At 40.8% G+C, this 20,218-nt stretch overlaps 1 long non-coding RNA gene across 3 annotated transcripts in view; it reads left to right on the top strand.

Annotated features, from left to right (window-relative positions):
• LOC136793998 (uncharacterized) overlaps positions 1–12,796 on the top strand; it is a 73,937-nt gene extending 61,141 nt beyond the window's left edge. For 2 of the 3 annotated variants that reach the window (XR_010840142.1, XR_010840144.1), the window contains exon 4: positions 11,885–12,277. This is a non-coding gene — a long non-coding RNA (uncharacterized lncRNA). Of the gene's footprint in view, positions 1–11,884 lie in introns of all 3 variants that reach the window. The other variant, XR_010840143.1, reaches the window with a different exon arrangement.
• The last annotated feature ends 7,422 nt before the right edge of the window (positions 12,797–20,218 follow it).

The raw sequence follows: 20,218 nt of genomic DNA, 5'->3' as shown, positions 1-20,218 counted from the left end.
CCAACTCACAGATCCAGCCATCTCTGTGCAAGCTCCCTCTTGCCTGAGGCTCTCTGGAATGCCAGATGCCAGGCCTCTCTTCCCTCCCAGTGGCTCCTGGCATTTCCACTGCCTGCTAGATGTGGGCACTGGGCACTGGCTCCGAATCAGCTAGGTCAGGTCTGTCGTTGAGATTCCTGGGTCCTTCCAATTTCATCTCCCTGACCCCCTGCTGTAACTCCCCCTCTCCCGAACACGCATGGTTACTATCATCTGTCTATTATACAATGACATGTAACGAGAGTGACAATTTTTCAAATGAAAGTGGCACTGCAACACAAAACATTTGTCAAGAGTCTTCCTCCTGGTGGGCCACCTGCTCAGTAACCACATGCTATAGAATTGCAGAGCCATTATCTCTAAAGAACACACATTTAAGTATGACAAGTTTTTATGTGGGCTGTAGTCCACTCCGGTGGTTCTCAAAGTGTGACCCTGGAACCCCTCGGGGGGTCCCTGAGAACTCTGCACAGAGTCTGCAAAGTCAGAGCAATGTTTATAATATATTAAGAACTTACATTTTCAACTGCATTGACATTTGCTCTGATGACACAAAAGCAATGGTGAGTAAAAGCCCTAGTGCCTTAATACAAATCAAGGCAGTGGCACTAGATTGTACTAGTTGTTTTATTTATTCTTCACCACCATGTAGTTGGTACGATTTTTTAATATTCTGTGTGATGATATGGGAAGTCTGATTCATGAAGCACTTCTGTCATCAGTGAAAGCACGTTGTCTTGGAAAAAAGAACTTTTGCAATTGTTTGAATTAGAACTTTATTTTTGGAACACCATTTTTCCTTGAAGGAACGACTGACGGACAAATCATGGATATTCAAATATGGGTATTTGGCTGACATTTTTTCCAAAGTAAACAAAGGGAAAATGCCACTTTTAAGAAAACAACTGGTGGTATTTTGCTAATGTCAAAATCTGAAATTTCAAGCAAAAATTAAAATTCTAATACTGCGTCCATCACTGTGAGCTTGATAGCTTCCCAATATCTAATGATTTTATGAGATCAGTGTTTACTAATATTATATGCTAGCATTTTTACTATTTATTAAGTGTAAATTTTTGTTATTGCATAAAGAAATGTACTAACAATTTGTAAGATTTCCATAACTTCAGTGAACTAACACTTCCTAAATGACAATGTGTAGTGTTACATTATAACATTGGTAAAAGGTGCATGAAAGTGCATGAGATCAATGAATTTTAATGTAACAATATGAAAAGTTTATTGACACAGTTTTAAATTCCACATTGCAACTAATCTTTTTATTGAATTTTGGTATAATATCAAAAAGGAATATCCACAATTATTGGCAAAAGTTATTAAAATGCTCCTCTTTTCCAACTGTATATATGCATGAGGGTGGAGCTTTTTCATTACTTCAAAACATGTCAGAACAGTTCTGTTCTGGACTCAGCTATATTCTACTAAGCCAGACATTAAAAAGACTGACAAGGGCTTCCCTGGTGGCGCAGTGGTTGGGAATCCGCCTGCCGATGCAGGAGACACGGGTTCGTGCCCTGGTCCTGGAGGATCCCACGTGCCGCGGAGCGGCTAAGCCCGTGGGCCGTGGCCGCTGGGCCTGCGCGTCCGGAGCCTGTGCTCCGCAATGGGAGAGGCCACAACAGTGAGAGGCCCACGTACTGCAAAAAAAAAAAAAAAAAAAAGACTGACAAAAATGTAAAACAATGCCACTCTTCTCACTGATTTTTTTTTTTTTTTTTTTTGGTTTGGGAAATATAGTTACCTTTTATTGTAATGTTATTTATATTAACATATAATAGATTTATTTTTAATGAATAAATATTTTAAAATTTTCTGTTTTAATTTTTAACACAGTAAACATCGATAGATATAACTTGTATAAAAGTAAGCTCTTTGGGGTCTTCAATAGTCTTCAATAATTTAAGAGTGTGAAAAGATCTCAAGACCAAAATTCTTGACAAGCCCTAGTCATTTAGAATAATTGGTTGAATTCTACAAGGTAATTGTGAAGTCTGGAAATATGGCAAGTATAATAATGAATGATCTTTGTATTACAATACCTGTGTTTCCTGTGTTGTCCCTCATCAGTAAGGCATTGTCCAGTGCTCTGTGCAAAATTACAATGAGGCTGTGCATTAACCCAACATTACAATCAATCTCTGCACATGCATCCGTGATGAGTGGCCTTAGAGGATTTCTGACTCAGCTTTTCACTAAATGAACCTGTGCCTTTAGCCAAACTTAAAAGAAGTAATCAAGCGGGCTCAATTTGTAAATAAATTTTAAAGTGTACTTCTGTTCAATACTTAATGGCCATCCTGTGGTTCTGACCCTACTCAGGATGCAACCTTTATCTTTGCCATTTTCTCTCTATATTTGTGAAGATAGAGGAAGTTAAGGGAAGTATACTTCAGGATCTTATAGATAATCGCATTGATTAATGATGTAATTGCTTTTCTTCTGTTTGATTTTTCAGTAGTGTTTTATCTGTCATTACTAATTTTAAAAGAATTGTCATTCACTTTTCTGTATTGTTAGGAAGACTCTTGGTCCCCCATCTTAAGAAAAATAAATCTTTAGTGCCTTTAGATCCTGAGAAATATGTGCTATGTGAATCCAGAAGAATAAGCCATTGGCCTCTGGTAAGCAAATTGCCTCTGAATTACGTTTTATTGAGGACTGTCTTTTTGAAATAGTGACTCCAGCAGTAAAAGCTGTAATTTAAGACTGCAAATGGGGTTGAAATACATTTGGCTTTCTGTTTTCTGATTTGATACTATCAATATTTTTTAGCCCTTCCCTCCTTTGACCCACCCAGAGTATGAGCTCTCCGACATTTGCACAGCAAGTGGATAGATGATTCTTGATTCAGTGTGACCTCCTTTTGAGCTATTAATATTTTGTATGTATATAGAGCCCTTCTACTTGCCAATGAAGTACCAAGCCCAGGAAGGAAGAACCTAGTTTTTGTGGAGAGAAGTAAGTCATTTGGAAGGGAATTCAATTGCCTTAGAAACGAAAATGTGCTGATAGTATCCAAGCCCCAGCTTTTTATTTTCAGGCCTGCATTACAGCCAGCTATTCTTCAAAAAGAAACTTCAGCACACCCCTAAATTTTAGCCCTCCAGGGTGGCTAAACTGAACTGAGTAATTCAATAGAGGCATTAGTGAACTTTCACTTAAATATTGCAGACTCTTTGCCAAATATCAAATTTTTTTTTTTCTTAACAGCAATTAGTAGCAGGCCCATATGTTTCTAATGACTGCTCCAAATGAGCATGAATAAAGACAGGAGGAGAATGATTGCTGTAAGAAAGGGGCATGCTTCCAACTTACTGTAGTTCCCTCAAGTACTTTGGAGCAGCCCTGTTTGACACCATTTATGACTGGGATTAGCAATTACAGTTAAAACTGGCAATTGAACATCATGGTGAACAGGATTCTGGAGTCAGAAACTGCTGCTTAATTTTGTGGCTTTAGACATATTTTATTTTCTGAGTCTGTGTTTTTTTTTTTTATTGAGGTATAGTTGAGGTACAACATTATATAAGTTTTAGGTGTTCAACATAGTGATTTGAGTCTGTTTTCCTAACTGTGAACTGATGATAGTAACACCTGTCTCATAGGGTTTATTGTAAGGATTTAATGAGAGAACCCATGTGAAACATGCAGAACGGGGCTTGGCACAGAGTTAGGGTGCCATAAAAGCTGTATGTATGTATTATTATAATTATCCTGTTTGCAAGAGCAGGGTACAGGCTCCAAAGAACAATTGACCTAGGGTATTTGTCAAAATTTTCAGTTTGGACTAAAGACAATTCATGCCTCCGAAATCATAGGCTGATGAAAAATTAGTGAATGCTACACGTAGCCTTACGTTATTTAAAACTTTCCTGGATTTGATAAAAACAAGCTCCGCAGTGGTGTAATTCTGCCTGGGATTAGTTTACTCACAATCAACTACACTCATGCAGAGAAACTTACCATTTGATTCTGAAGAGGGGAGCTCAGTGGGCTGGTGGTTAACTGGAGGATGTAGAGGATCTCTGTCTTTTTGGCAGTGGGATGGGTCACATTTGTGCCCATTCTTGGAGTATTATATCTCCTGAAGCTTCAATTCAGTTAACTAGATTGGCGCCTTGCGGCCCACCAGACAGAACAGATCCTAAACAATTCTGGCAAGAAATCTTTTCCTGTTTTGTTTTTTTCTTTTCTTTTCTTTTTTCCAATTTTAGGCAATTAATCCGTCATCTTATGGTAGGTGAAATTATTAGCTCCCAACCTAGGATTATCGTGGAATTTACAAAATAAAGAGATCGTCTAAGGGCTGTATCATTAAGTGAAGTAACTTGCCATCAGTGGAAATTTGTGCTACAGCAATTCCTATTTCACAACTTGTTTGAGGAAAAGGGATTAGTATACCCTAAACTATGCATTTATTATGGACTTTGGCAGCTCAGTCAAAGTTTCCAGTTTAGGACTTTTAAAGTAGTTGTAGACTTCGTGAGATATATTCAGTAATGATTTGGGTTTGTTTAATTTTGCTTTACAGTAGTCTATCAAACAAATTGTAAAATGATGAATTTTTCAGTTAAGAATAATCAAGGCTGGCTTCAGCCCTTTATCTAGAAGAACATAATTAAGAAAACTCTCAAATGAAAGATAATATATGTAGAATGCTATCATTCTTTTGATCCTTGCTACTCAAAGTATCTGTGAAGCAGCAACATTGGCATCACCTGGGAGCTTTTTAGAAATGGAGACTCACCCCAGACCAACTGAATCAGAATTTGCATTTTAATAAGATCTCTAGGTAATTTGTATGCACACTAAATTTGAGAAGCACTGTTTCAGATCACAGGAAACTAATCAAATAATTAGAGAGCTGGCCTTCAGCCTTTAGTACCTTATTCTATATTCTCATCATTCTACCTGACAGTGAGGGTCAGAATAATTTTAAGAGAACCCCGTTCTTTTGAAACTCATAACAAATTAACCAAAATTAAGCTGAGACATTTCAAATACACAGAAAAGTACAGAAACTAATGTAATAGACTATCTGTAAACCTACTACTGAGTTTTAAAAGATTTTAATTTTAGCATATTGCCATATTTGATTCATCTTTCTCCCACTAGAACAAAAATTATTGTGATAAAATATACATAACACGAAAATGACAATTTTAACTCTTCTGAATGTACAATTAGTGACATTAAGTACATTCCCACCGTTGTGTAACACCACTTTCCATCTCCAGAATTTTTTCATCATCCCAAACTGAAATTCTGTACCCATTAAACAATAACTCTCCCAGCCTTTGGTAACCACTATTCTACTTTATGATATGGCTTTTCTAGGTAACATATAATTGGGATCATACAGTATTTGTCCTTTGGTGACTGGCTTATTTCAGTTAGCATAATGTTTTCAAGAGTTATCCATGTTGTAGCATGCACCCGAATTTCATTCCATTTTAAGGCCAAATAATATTCCATTCCGTGTATGTATCACATTTTGTTTATCCATGTATCTGTCAACTGACGTTTGGGTTGTTGCCACCTTTGGCTATTATAAATAATGATGTTATGAAAGTTGGTGTACAAATAACTGTTCAATCCTTGCCTTCACTTTTTTTTTGGGGGGAATATATACTTAGAAGTGGAATTGCTGGATCATGTGATAATTCTATGTTCAGTTTTTTGAGGAACCAACAGGTGGTCTTTCACCGTGGCTACACCATTTTACATTCCTACCAGCAATGCATCAGGGTTCCAATTTCTCTACATCTTCCCCAACACTTATTGTTGTGTTTTGTTTTTAAAAATAAGCATCCTGATGGATTTGAAGTAGGATCCCTTGTTTTTGATTTGCATTTCCCTAATGATTAGTGATGTTGAATATCATTTTATGTGCTCATTGCCCATTAGTATTTCTTCTTTGGAGAACTATCTATTTAAGTTTTTGCCCATTTAAAAATTGTATTTGTTGTTGACTTATAAAAGATCTTTATATATTCTGGACATTAATCTCTTATCAGGTATATGAGTTTCAAATATTTTCTCCCATTCTGTGGGCTGCCTTTTCATTCTGTTGATAATGTCATTTGATAACACAAAATTTTAAATTTTGATGAAGTCTAATTTATTTTTTCTTTTGTTGACTATGCTTTTGGTGTCATATTCAAGGAGTCATTGCCAAATTCGATGCCCTGAAGCTTTTCCCCTATCCTTTCTTCTGAGAGTTTTATAGTTTTCATTTTTATGTTTAGGTCTTAAATCCATTTGGAGTTAATTTTATATAGCTAGTTTTATATATAGTGCAAAGTGTGAGTCCAACATCATTCTTTTGCACATGGATATCCAGTTTTCCCTTTTATTTTGATGGAAAGACTATCCTTTCCCCCATTGAATGGTTTTGGCACCCTTGTCAAAAATTATTTGACCAAATATGCAGGGGTGTTTATTTCTGGGCTCCCTATTTTATTCTCCTGGTCTATATGCCTGTCTTTATGCCAGTAGCATACAGTTGTTGTTGTTGTTTTAACATTTTTAGCCCCTTTCCCTAAACACATGAATGAATTAATGTTCCTTCCCCCCACCTTTTAAAAAATTTTTATTTTATTTATTTTTTTGGCTGCATTGGGTCTTCGTTGGTGGGCACGGGTTTTTCTCTAGCTGTGGAGAGTGGGGGCTACTCTTCGTTGTGGTGCTCAGACTTCTCATCGTGGTGGCTTCTCGTTGGGGAGCACGGGCTCTAGGCACACAGGCTTCAGTAGTTGTGGCACGTGGGCTCAGCAGTTGTGGCTCGCGGGGTCTAGAGTGCAGGCTCAGTAGTTGTGGCGCACGGGCTTAGTTGCTCCGCGGCATGTGGGATCTTCCCAGACCAGGGCTCGAACCCATGTCCCCTGCATTGGCAGGCAGATTCTTAACCACTGCACCACCAGGGAAGCCCCTAGCATAATGTTTTGATTACTGTGAAAAAAGTTTTAAATCTAGCTAAAGATGAAAAGAATTACAGGTAGAGCAAAGCTCTCTTCATCTCTTCTATCCTTTCCCAGAAGGATACATGTTTGTATGTACCCATTTATAACTTATTTTGTACGTTTTAAGTTTTTTACTTAGATACTAGTGCTATGGCCAGAATATTTGTGTGCCACCTCCCTTAAATCCACAGGTGGAAATCTTAACCCTCCAGGATGATGGTATTAGCAAGTGGAGCCTTTAGGAAGTGATTCGGTCCTGAGGGCAGAGCCCTCACAAATGGGATTAAAGAGGCTCCAGAGGGCTTCCCTGGTGGCGCAGTGGTTGAGAATCCGCCTGCTGATGCAGGGAATACGGTTCGTGCCCCGGTCCGGGAAGATCCCACATGCCGCGGAGCGGCTGGGCCCGTGAGCCATGGCCGCTGAGCCTGCGCGTCCGGAGCCTGTGCTCCACAACGGGAGAGGCCACAACAGTGAGAGGCCCGCGTATCAAAAAAAAAAAAAAAAGTAAAGAGGCTCCAGAGAGGTCTCTTGCCCCTTCCATGTGAGATCACAGTGAGAAGTTGGCAATCTGCAACCTGGAAGAGCGTCTTTACCAGAACCTGATCTTGCGGACACCACGATCTTGGACTTTCCAGCCTCTAGAACTGTGAGAAATACATTTTGGCCGTTTATAAGCCACCCAGCCTGTGGTATTTTGTTGTAACAGCCTGAATGAATTACGACAACTAGCACGCTAAACATAGCCTTTTTCAGTTTGCTTTTCTTCATTCAACAATATTTTGAGATTTATCCATCTTGAAATGTGTGCATCAATTCATTCATTGCATTCATTGTTTATCATTCTGCTGTATTCACATTGAGTCCAAAACATTCAAGTCCATTTCTTCCATGAGGGCCAGTTAGGTTGTTTAAAAACTTTTAAAAAGTTAGAAAAAAAACCAAAACAGCACTGCCACAAACATTTTTGCACACATCTCACGCAAACAAGAATTTTTCTAGGTTAGAAAACTAGAAGTGGAATTGGTATCATAGAGCAGGTTGGGAAGTGATAACTTAACAATATAACCTGGACATGCAGGACTGAAGTGGATGTAAACAGTAAGGGACTACTTATTGGAACTATCACTAGTTCCTTGATTAGATTATGTGTCATTTTTACTAGATTTATTCTAAAGGCTGCTGTTTTTATTGTAAAGATGTGATGATGGATGAGTTTGACCATCTGTTGTCATCATTTGATTACATGGCTGAATCTTCTAGAAAGCAGACCTTCCAATGGATCGCTGCTAGCCTTGGCCTTACAACTTCCCAAAATATTTTGGCACTTGTTAGACAACTTGAGATAATGATATTCTAAATCCAATCAAATTGGTTTCAGACTCCTGCAGTGGTAAATACTAAGGTATCCTCAATTTTGAAAAATAGTTTTTTCATCAGGAATCTGAATTAAAATAGGTTATTATAGAAGCAGATAACTCAGAGGCAGTTGTTAACTGAAATCAGTGGACCTCTTACTTCTCCAAAAATGTGTTTGGCAGGGGGACTGCATAAAGGACCTTATTCTTTGCCTCTGATGTAGAGTTACTGACCTGGATGCTGAGCCAGCACACGAGACTGTCCTCTCACCTGGATGGCTGGTCATCAAACAATGAGAACTGATCAACTATATACCAACATTGAGAATTGGCCTCAGCCAGGAGTTCTTTGCAAGACCTACTTTAAACTTCATTACGTGCTTTCATGTTAAAATAAACATCACACTCCCCAACATTCCAAACCAGCCAAAGACAATCAGAATAAAACCAGACAAAACCTGGTTTGTGTGGAGAGTACAATGGTAGTTACCAGAGGCTGGGGAGTAGGGGAAAAAGGAGATGCTGATCAAAGCGGATAAACTTACAGTTATAAGATGAATGTATAGCACAGTGACTATAGTTAACAATTTTCAAAAGATCTCAAGTGTTCTCGGCACACACACACCAAGAAAACGTAACTATGGGAGGTGATGGATATGTTAATTAGTTTGACTGTGGTAATCATTTCACAGTGTAAACATATATAAAAACATTACTTTGTATACCTTAAATATATACAATTTTTATTTGTTAAAAATAACAAATTTTTAAAAATTAAAAAACCCAAAAGACGTATCCTATTTAAATTATGATTTTTAATAATATTGCTATTGGCTTTTATAGTTCCATAGATTTTATTGAATCTTTTGATTGCTACATGCCTGGGTCAATTGCAACAGAGTATCATTTTATATATAAAAATCAGACCAAAATCTTTAGAAAGTAAAATAGATGTTCAAAAGCTAAGTCATTGAAGTTGCCAGAATACATCATTGCTAATCCCATCCCATATCAGGCTATTTTTCATCCCAGGAATAGGTAGACCCTGTCTGTGATGCAAAAAGGCATTAGGAGATGCTTCCGTTTGAACTAGAGAATCGGTATATGAGCAAGATTGCTCGTTTGATTTGAGCCAGAAGGCCTGGCATTGAAGCCTGGTTCTGTCATTTACTATTTGGACAGTCTTGGGCAAGTCTCTCAGCTTGTCTCAATTCTCAATTTTCTCATCTGTCGAAAGGTGATGACAAAATGATACTTACCTCAAAGGACTGTTCTGAGGATTTGACAATACAGTGCATGGAACAGTTGCTGAGGAACTGTAAAATCTGTAAATTGTCACATAAACATTAATGGTTCCCTAGTAGTCACTGAGCGAGGTCCTGAGCGAGAGTAGTGCATTTGCTACATTATTGATTATGTTATCGGTATGAAATGTCATGTTCTGTTTTTTTTTCTCTTTTCTCTATTTTCTATAAGATTTTGATTTTTGCCCACTTCAGTTGTGCTAACCATGATGCAATTCATGGACCTCACCCAGGCAGATTGATAAGGGATTCTATTACAAATTGGGGCCATGACCTTGGAAGAACAATCTGTCTGAGGAGTGGAGGTTGTTACATTTTTTTGTCTGGCTGAAGTTTAACCAGTTGTTTCGATAAGACATTCAAGAGTTTGGAGATAAAGGCAGTTAAGCGTCCCCAACTGTTCATCCTGTGAAGTCTAAATGTTCTCAGGTCTTGGCTGAGGGCTGCTCACATTATAACTAGTCACAATAATTTGTGCCTAGGCATGGGTTATGATCCTGACAAATTAAATTGTAATAATCCTGGACGGGGCTTCCCTGGTGGCGCAGTGGTTGAGAATCCGCCTGCCGATGCAGGAGACACGGGTTCGTGCCCTGGTCCGGGAAGATCCCACATGCCGCGGAGCAACTAAGCCCGTGAGCCATGGCCGCTAGGCCTGCGCGTCCGGAGCCTGTGCTCCGCAACGGGAGAGGCCACAACAGTGAGAGGCCCGCATACCGCAAAAAAAAAAAAAAAAAAAAAAAAAAAAAAAAAAAAAAAAAAATAATCCTGGACGTTATTCATTAGATGTGAGGAACACAAAGCTCTTGTGAAATGAACAATACGTGTATCATATGAAACATGACAAAGGAACAAACATTCCACAGAGATGTTTTGATACAGCTGGTGTGGAGAAATCAATTTTGCCAACCATCCTCCCACCCATACACGCCAGCACAGATCTATGATTCAAAACAGGATTTCCTGTGCGCTACCAGAAGCATTCGTCGTGACCCTTTTTTTTTTTCCAATTCTAAATTTCCCCATTTGGGCCTTTCAATCTCTTGCACACATTCTTCCCGAGCCCCACATATTATATGTGCAGGCTCTGCCTTGCAGAAGGGCACCTGGCCAAAGGGAAGAGAGAGGGCTGAACTCTAGCCCTGTGCCCTCACATGTTTGTGTGTGCTCAGAAAAAGGGGTGCCTCCTTCTAATTTGCATAAAGTTGTACGGCTAGCAGAGGCTGTGCTGTCTTAATGTCTGTCTTACCTACATTCTCCCCCATACCCTATTTTCCATTCTCAGGCCTTTAAGCTGCCTCATCACCCCCCATCAAGCTGATCTCCTTCTAGTAACCCTCTTACCCTCTGTGCCTCTCCAGGCGTCCCAAGGCCATTCCAAAGCTCCCTCACCCTCTTGTTTCCAAGGAACCTCTTCTAATTCCACTACCTCTTATAAGATGTATTCAAGTGTATTTTTAATAGCATCATTCAAAGCACATGAAATCAAACAAACTTCACTGGTTTGGTGCATTCATTTTCATGACTACAAAAACAATTTAAAAGAGGAAAGCTAGGTTGAGCTGAAGTATAAAATTATCAAAAGCAAAACAGGAAACAAATGTTTGCTCAACCAACCATTTCCTACTGAAGGCTCTCTGTGGAACGTGGTCTATGAAGGACTCACTGTTCAACCTGAAACAGATTGAAGTGATCCATGTGGGGAAGTAGCACCAAATCCAAGAGCTACATGGAAGCAATGTGGAGCGTCAGGCCCCTGAGCTGCTGTGGAAAGGCAGGCTGTGAAGGCCTCTGATCTGTGAGGAAGGGAAGTTTTTGAAAGCTATCTTTTTAACAGGACGAATGTGAAAGCCACTGGAAGGGAAAAAAAAAAGGCAGCACAAAACTGCCATTTGAGCATTGCTTCCTGCCCATGTCCCTCTAGCTCTTTGCTGACAGTTATTCTTAGGCCTTCTTTGGCTTCAAAGGTTTCCTCTCTTCTATTTTTGGTAGCAGAATATGGATTTAGACCTGCGTTACCCCTCTCGACTACTAATCCATGCCCCAAAGAGAGTAGGGCTGCTGTTTTCTGTTAGCGATAGGTTCTCTTTCTTTTCGGCACCTCTAAATGATTTTTAATATTAAGGACACAGATTTATGGGAAGGAGTCATTGAGTTTTCAAACTGATCTGTGGTCTCCTAATTTGCACATTCCTTTCTCCAGCAGGGGCATCTCAGAGATCATCTTCGGTAACTGGGGCATGACTTCCATGATGAGTGAGAGAATCCAGGTTGGTAAAACAGATGGCCATCGAATGACCACAGAGTAAGCAAGGATGATTTGCACTGGAGTAACGTGTAACTGATTAAGCACCATTCCACTTTGGAAAGAAATAATTGATGCCTATGTAATCTAAGATTAGTTTAATCTATATGGATTGCAACAAAAGCTACAAGTTTTTGGAATGTTCTGGAATGCTGATGACCCTGACCTGTGCAAAGGAAGACACATTGTGTCAGAGCAACATTTCCACTTTCACGGGTATTTATTTCCATGTCCTCTGATTTTATTTCTTGAATCACTTCAGTTTTTCCCGATTTCACGACCACCTAACTTTGCTGGACCGCGAATAATAATAATAATAATAATAACCTCGCCTGGGTTGTCTTTTATATCCAGATAACTCAACATTTTTTTAAGAAAAAAGTAGCATCAAGCCCTCAAGTCCTCTCATAAAAACATGGGGCTGCCCACTTGGATGAAGGCAGAGCTGGGGCTCAGGAATGCTGCCCCCCTCAGCCCAGCAGCCTCTGCTCACATGGTCTTAATCAGGGTCTCCCTCAGGGCTTTCAAAGGGTGATCATCTTATGCTTGAGGAGGATTATTGTGGCGAGTTGTAAACTGAAGCATCAAGCCTGTTGCCCCACCACCCCAAGGTTATCCACACGCATCTGGTTTGACCTTCACAACCCTCTAGAAACCGTGAACCCACACTCCACCGATATTCTACGTGTGCCATTGATTTTATTTTGTTTTGCATAGGACAAAACGAACAGAGGCATAATGGGATTGGGGGGAGGGGGTGGAATTTTGAGACTTAACTTTAAGTACTTTGCAAATGGATAACTGAGAAGGAAAAAAAAAAAAACAAACCCAAATCTAGGTCACATAGTGGGTTTCCAGCACTGAAGAAGGTGTTTTTAGCATATTTTACATAATGCGTTTGAGCAGCGGGTAGCATTATCTGCTAAGTGGCTGTAGAGACAGTGAGCTAAAAAGCTACATAATAGAGTTCAAAAGAAAGCCCTCCTTAAGTTTTCTCTAGGGCGTTTTTACCCTGTGGAATTTTTTAGGGTTATTTTAAATGAGTCCCAATGTCAGACTTGTTCAGAAAGAGCACTGTGTCTCCCAAGAGAATGATGATTTGCTCCCTCTCTCTTTTTTTTAGTGGAGCAAAATGCTAACTTTTAATAGACTATCTAGGCTTTTTTTCTGTACAGAATTCCTATGCAAATATTCAAACTCAAGGACTGGGAAAAGGTTAAAAGGAACTGAAAAAGTCTATAGTGGCTCTTTCTGAGATGCACTTCAACACTTGGCAGGATGAGGTGTTCATAGCAGGTGCTGGATTTGCTATAAATGGACAATTTATAAACAGAGCTGACAACTGGGAAAACAGAGCAGTGGGGAATGCTGGCATTCCAGGGGCCAGCGGTTGATTTCCTATCAGATGGTCCTCAGCATGGAATTATTGATAGCCGCTGCTCTGAAAGAAAGCCAGTTGGCTGGCGCATAAAAGGGCCGTACCTCAATGCATGCCTGATCTGCTGCTAGATATTTTAAATAGGTCAGTGCAAATTAGCTTCTTCAGGTTGGTATTTCCTTAATTAGCAATTTAATTGCAAAGTCTTCTCCCGCCTCCACCTTGACTGAATCTAACTCTCTCCCCTCTCTGTCATGCCTGAGGAGTGGGTCCTGGAAGAAGTCTGACTGAAACAAAAGAGGAGCCTGAGGGCAGCAGGGGAAGATTCAGAGCAGCCTTTCGTGCCCAAGGCCAACACAGAACCTGGCCAAGGCAAGTCACATGTGCATCTTAAGGCAGCATCTTTGGCCTTGTGTCCTGGGGGAGAAAGGAGCAGGGCCTTTGAGCACTGAGCCCTCTCATTTCTCTTTTGCTGTTAGTCAAGGGCTGCCGGTACACTAGGACATTCCTGAGACCCCTCAGCAAGGTTCTGCTTTCCAAGTATTCCCATGGTGCATTCCAATAATCACATGGTAATTTCCAGAGTTTTTGTTTTTTTGGAAAATCTCCCCCCCCCCCGTCGAAAAGTTTGGTGGTGGTTCCTGGATAGACGGCATTGGTTGGTGCTGCTATGTATATACATCTGCAGCCTGCACTGGTGCAGGGTTCTACTCAGGGCTAGTGGAGTGGTCATACCTGTTTGTTCTAGCCGCATGAGTGGTTTTTCCAGGAGACATTTGTTTGGCTGGGTCTCTACTTTTCTCCCAACCACACCCGGTTGTTTTTCTCTTCAGAGGAACAGACCGAGGGCCTGATCCTGCAAAGACGTTTGACTTCCTTACAAGGAGTGAAAATTGCACAGGCCTGAGATTCAGTTATTGAACTGGACGCACATCCCAACACGAGGGTTGGCCTGGACAGGAGACCCGTCGGATTATAAAGCATAGGGCTTTCAGGGAATCCAGAAGAGGGACCCTTTGGTACTGCATAATGGCAAACATCCCTGGATTAGAGAGGGATCTGAGGCACTGAGGCAACTGATACTTTTGTTAGTGGTGGGAAGTCTTGTCTGTGAGTGGACGCTCCTGAGAATCTTTTGCTTCTGGGAATCTCAGTTTCACCAACTGTGGTGAGCTCTCTGGTAAACAGGTGAGAAATCTTACTGAGCGTCTATTTACAAAGGACAGTACCAGGGACAGGAGGGACAAGGAAGTATAGGCACAGTACTGCCAGACAGATGTTTATGATGTGCTTAAGGAGATATGCCATATTCTTGTGAAAAGATAGTAACTCGGGAGAAGCAGGACATGTAAAAGCCGTGGATGACAAGGGAAGGTCCTAGAAGTGTCCAGGGAGGTGTGGGACCTGGTGGGTGTGGGAAGGATTGACAAGAAAGATAGGACTGAAGCGGGGCCTTGGGAAGTAGGAGTATTTCAGTCATTGGAAATGTGAAAGGGAGACTTTCCAGGTAGGGGAATCCATGCTGTGAGACCTAGCTGAGGAGACAGCTTCTGAGTTTGGGAGGAGAAAAAAAGAATGTCCTGGGAAGTAAGGCTGAGGATCCCATAGATCTAGAGGTCACAGAGAGTTTGCAGTTCAACTTGCTAGACATGTCCGATTGGGGAGAGAGGTGAGGAAAGCAGAATGTCCGGAAGGTGAAGGCAGAGGAGAGAGCGGTACCCACTGCAGGAGGACCTCACTGGGTCCAATCTCCAGGTGGCCAAGACTTAGTCTGCAGAGGTTTGTGGACTGCGTGGAGAGCCCTACCAAGCCGCTGTGCGTACACGGAGCTCTCTTCCTCGTTCGGCCCCTGCTCGTCATCTGACGGGCCAGGGCTACCTAAACTTCTGCTTACGGAGTTTCCCCACAAGCCCAGAGCCAAAGCGAAACAAAGGCAGATTCTTTTTTTTTTTTTTTTTAAAGTTCACTGCTTGACTCCTGGATTCCCATTGGTGTCGCCCTGATTGATTTGAGGCCTTACTGCACATTTGGATAACTGCTTATTTTCATAACTAACTCAGAAGGTCATCTTCGAGATCTGGGAGCATCTGCTCTACCTGGCAGATGGTTGAAGAAAGAGCCATGGATCTTGTGGGTGGGGCGGGGGTGTGGAGTCTGCCCTGGTCAGGGAGGGCTCACCTGCTCACTGCCCTACCCCGAGCCCTGGGAGGAAATGAATGTGGAATCCTCTTTCCTGACACTTTCCCCCCCATTTGCTGGCGTCTCAACGTATGGCCTATAGTCAGACAGCGTGGGCATCACCTGGGAGTTAGTTAAAAATGCAGAATCTGAAGCTCCACCCTAGACCTACTGGATTGGGATCTGTGAGTTCTGCAAGCTCCTGAGGGATTCAGCTGCACATTAGAGTTTGAGAAGTGCTAAGCATCACCTGAGGAGCTTTTAAAACATTCCCTGGCATACTGCCTACCCAAGACAGATTACATCAGAATCTCTAGGGGTAGAGCCCCGACACCGGTAATATTTTTTTTTTTTTAAGTTTCTAAAAGATTCCATGAGCAGCCTGAAAACCACTGGTCTGAGTTAGCCACTCTGTTTCCAAGGCACCAAATTCCCCTCATGCTGTAAAACAAAACACTGCTAACCTTTTAGTCACAGACCCAGACGGAGTGAAAATGCTAACTAAGCATTTACCCAGAAGCTGGTTAGGAAACTCCTGGCCAAGAACAGAAGTAACCACTGGAGACACTTGAAAGTGTCAAGACAGTAGCGTGTTAAAATTCCTAGTCTTGCGCATTCTCCTCTGGCTTTGGAGGGTGGCTCCACGTAGAACCTGGCAGATTGTTGCCCCTGACGGTGATCTTGATATCTAAGGAGACACTTCCCAGGCCTGTGCCCAGAGGAGCCATGTTCCCTGTCTAATGACAGCAGACACACACTGAGGAATTCAAAGTATTGAGTTTTCACGCAAATGCTCACTTTCAGGAAACACAAAGATTTGAAAGCCGTTTTCCACCAACCCTCAGGCTAGGGTAGATGTCAAATGTTAATAACTATTGTACTTATCTCAGTACATTTTCTTTCCCATTGGGGCCTTTCAGTTACTTAATGCCAGGGTGCTGAGAACCTTCACTGGTGAATTTCATTGAACCTCAAGGTAGTCTCTGATTTCCCTTAGTTTACTCCCCCAATCCGGCTCTGCTGTAATATCAAGGATCTTCCACCAGTAGATTCCAATCTGGAGGCAATGTTGGTCAAAGCTTGGAGGGTATTAGCAACTCTGCTTCTTCTTCCTGCCTTACAGCTGGCTCTCATCCCTGGGATGGTTGTGGGTCTGAGCATTGCGGTAGGAGCTTTGGCCTTCCTCCTCATGCCTTACTTTTTGTCCTCTGGGAACTAGCTTTGAAGTGTAGCCTGCTTAGTCGGAGTCTATATATGTACTCCTTAATCCTTTCTAGAGATATTTTTTTCTGGGCTAGATCCTGCTTTGCACCAGGACCTCCTAGAATTAGTGTGCTGGTACTTGTCTGTCTGGGGTCTCCAGGTGCTGTGTCCACTTAGCAACTCAGAGCATCATGTATACTGGTCTGTGCTGAGCCTGAGGTCACCTTGCTCCTTTGTACACTATGGTTCTGGCTGCCACCCTTAGGGGCTCACGTCCTGCTGGCCACATTTCCTTAGCTTCCACTCCTTCCTCTCTTGGTTTTCTCTGGGCATTAGGGTCTCAGCACAGCTCACTGCTCCTGCCCCACTCAAGACACCACAGTAGCAGCACCTGCTCAAATGAGACCGTGGGGACAATGCCACCGAGACCATCGTTTTCAATAACACTGGTAACTTTTTTTTCGCTGATGAGGAAACAGATTTGGAGATGAACCAGACAGTGGTGGTAAGATCCCAACTTTCTCATTTCTAGTTTGAAACATCTGAGGCTTCTCCATCAAAACACTGCAAATCAAGATGACCATGGAAACAACTTGAATAACTAAACTGAAATCCAGCATTGACGTAAACTGAAGTGACATTTCTGTTTGGCTTCGGGCTTGGTTCATTTTATATATATATATTTGTGTGTGTATATATATAAATATATTTATAAAATTACATATATACTGATATATATATATATATATATATATATATATATATACACACACACACACACACACATACATACATGTATATACACTGAAAACATACTGGGGTGTTTGTGAAGTGGGCACCAAGTCCAAAAATAAACATTGTTGCTTCCACTAAAGGTAAGGAACTGCTTGCTAATTGCCCTGTGAGGTTCCTAGGCTGCCCGTCTTAGGCTCCTTCAGGGACACTTACTACTCTCTGGAAGCAGCTTTATGAGGAAGATCAGAGGATTGGAGACATAGTTGCTGTCTATAAAAGAATTTATAATTTGCAACTTACTGTTCTCCCAGGCACTCTTGTTCTGGTGCTTGAAGCTGGTATGCCTTCTGTCCAGACAAGTAACTTCGTGGGCTATTCATTATGGAATTAAAAGTCAAAGCCTTCTCATTTTAAAAGATAATAACATGTTTAAAGGTATGCTTCTTGTAAACTGATTTTATTTTTTATCTTTCCATTCATTCCGATTTTATTGCCTTTTATTGTGGGCTGGCTGACTGGCCAAGGCAAGCTAATTACTGCACTATTGCTTTTGGAAGACTAGGTAACGCCAAGGCTATTAATGAGTCAATAAACTGGGGCTGCAGGCGAGCCTGGCTGCTTTCCTCTTGCCCCGTCTTGTTAAGTGTGTTGTTCTGCTGTGGCAAATCTGAGAGGATAGGCACCAGGAAGCTGGCTGTCAATATGACTGAGAGCACTGGTTGATCAAGAAAATATCAAGGTGGGTGGAGACTCCAGGGACCAGGAGAGCAAGAGAGTCAAGCAGACCACCATAATGGGAGAAAGGAAAGGGGGAGAATTCTAAACTGAGAATTCCACCCTATGTGCGTTAGAAAAGTGTCCCTACTCTGATCAAGACTCAAGTCAATCTTAAGTTAACTGTTACACATACCTGAATTAGAATGAAACCTGGCAGTTGCATGGTGTCTATGGAAACGATAAATGTTACAGCATCAGAGTAGTCTCTCTTCTTCCTATCTTAACATTAAATCTAACCCATTCTTAAAATGAAATCAGACCTAGCAAAACTTTTTATCCTGGACTCTTGCTGTTTTTAAACTTTATAAAGACTGATCGTCTATTTTTGGAGGAATAATATAGTGCCTAACACATAATGGCACTTTAAAAATAATAGAACAAATGAATCATTGCTTTCTTGATAAAACTATTTTCCCTAAGAGTTCTGTTGGCTGTATCTTTATTTTTAGATTTATTTTTAAATTAAAATGTATTTTTTCATTACAAAAGTAATATGGTAAATACAGAGTAAAAAATTTTTTAAAAGTTATCCCTGCTCTTACAGACCTCCTCTGTTAAAATTTTTGTGTATTTTCTTGCAGACTTTTCTATCAAGAGGTGCTTTTTTGTTTTTGTTTTTGTTTGGGGGGGGGCGTTGGGAAGGTGGAATGTGGGAAACACACAGTTTTTAATTTAATTCAATTAAAATGAATTTTGTTTGGAGGCTTCCACCAACATTTGGAGTCACTGGGGAGTCTTCTGCACATTGTAAATTTCTGTTCTGAGAATTTAGAATAATAGTGTTCAAGTTGGAACAGAAAGAAGGCTCCTTGTTTATGAAATGAGATGTAGAGAGATTTGATGACCAGTTAGCTGAGGGTAGAATCTCATCTAGGACTCCCAGCCCGTTTGGGAGTCCTTCAAATAAGTATCCTCTTAGTGTACTCACAGCAAGGGAGGTAACCAGAGAAAATAAGGGACGGCCTGGAATTCCTGCAAAATATCTTAATGTGAAATAAGCCGATACGTTAGAGAAGATGAAGTGACCTCAAGTAATAGCAAAATGTTTAAAAGCGTGTGTTCAAGAGGTATAGTCTTGGATCCAAATACTGGGTCCACCAAATACTAGCTCAATGGCCTTAGTCAGATTTCTTCAATAATTTCATTATTGGACATATTTATTAAGCACCAAGTACGTGCCTAGTACTCTCTGTGCTGGGGATATAGCAGTGGACAAAGCAAAGCCCCTTTTCCATGAGGCTTATAAGCTAGAAGGGTAAGATAGACAGCAAAAAATGTAAATGTAGGATGTGTCAGGTTGGCAATACACGGCAGGGAGAAAAATAAAGCAAGATAATGGGGAGAAGGGAGTGCCAGGGAGGGGTTGCTATTTTATGAAGGGAACACTTCACAGATAAGGTAACATTTGAGGGGAGATCTAAAGGAAGTCTCAGTCTTTCTCAGCCTCAGTTTTCTCCTCCTAAATGGGATAATGATAGTACCTCCCTCATAAGGTAGCATTGAGAATTAGAGGATGCATTAAAGCAAAGTGCTTTATTGATGGTAGCCAGAGTTATTGTAATTTGTTTCCTCCTCTGTCAAGTGGAAAAATTAAGTAGATTTATAAAGACTGTGACAATAATACTCCTGTGATGCTTGGTCTTTGACTTGTGCGATGACACATGCTCTTGATGGAATTTTGGATCTAATTCTCTCTCCCTGTTTATACTTAGCATATCTGCAAAAAATGCCAACCTATTTGACATCAGGTGGAGAACTTAATGCACAGCTGAGAACAACTAAGCCATATACAAAGGATGAGAACTCAACGTTCAACTCCTATGCAATGCAACTTTTCATTGCAAATTTTAAACTTTAAAGATTCTGTCTAGTGGAGGAAATTAAGATATACTTCTGTTCAGATTTATAGGGATGTTTCTGTGGATACAAGACACACCTTGCTTGAAAGGATAACATTAAAA

The sequence above is a fragment of the Kogia breviceps genome, chromosome 4 (assembly GCF_026419965.1).
Source record: "Kogia breviceps isolate mKogBre1 chromosome 4, mKogBre1 haplotype 1, whole genome shotgun sequence".
Lineage (NCBI taxonomy): Eukaryota > Metazoa > Chordata > Mammalia > Artiodactyla > Physeteridae > Kogia > Kogia breviceps.
This window is presented reverse-complemented; position numbering and strand designations above follow the sequence as displayed.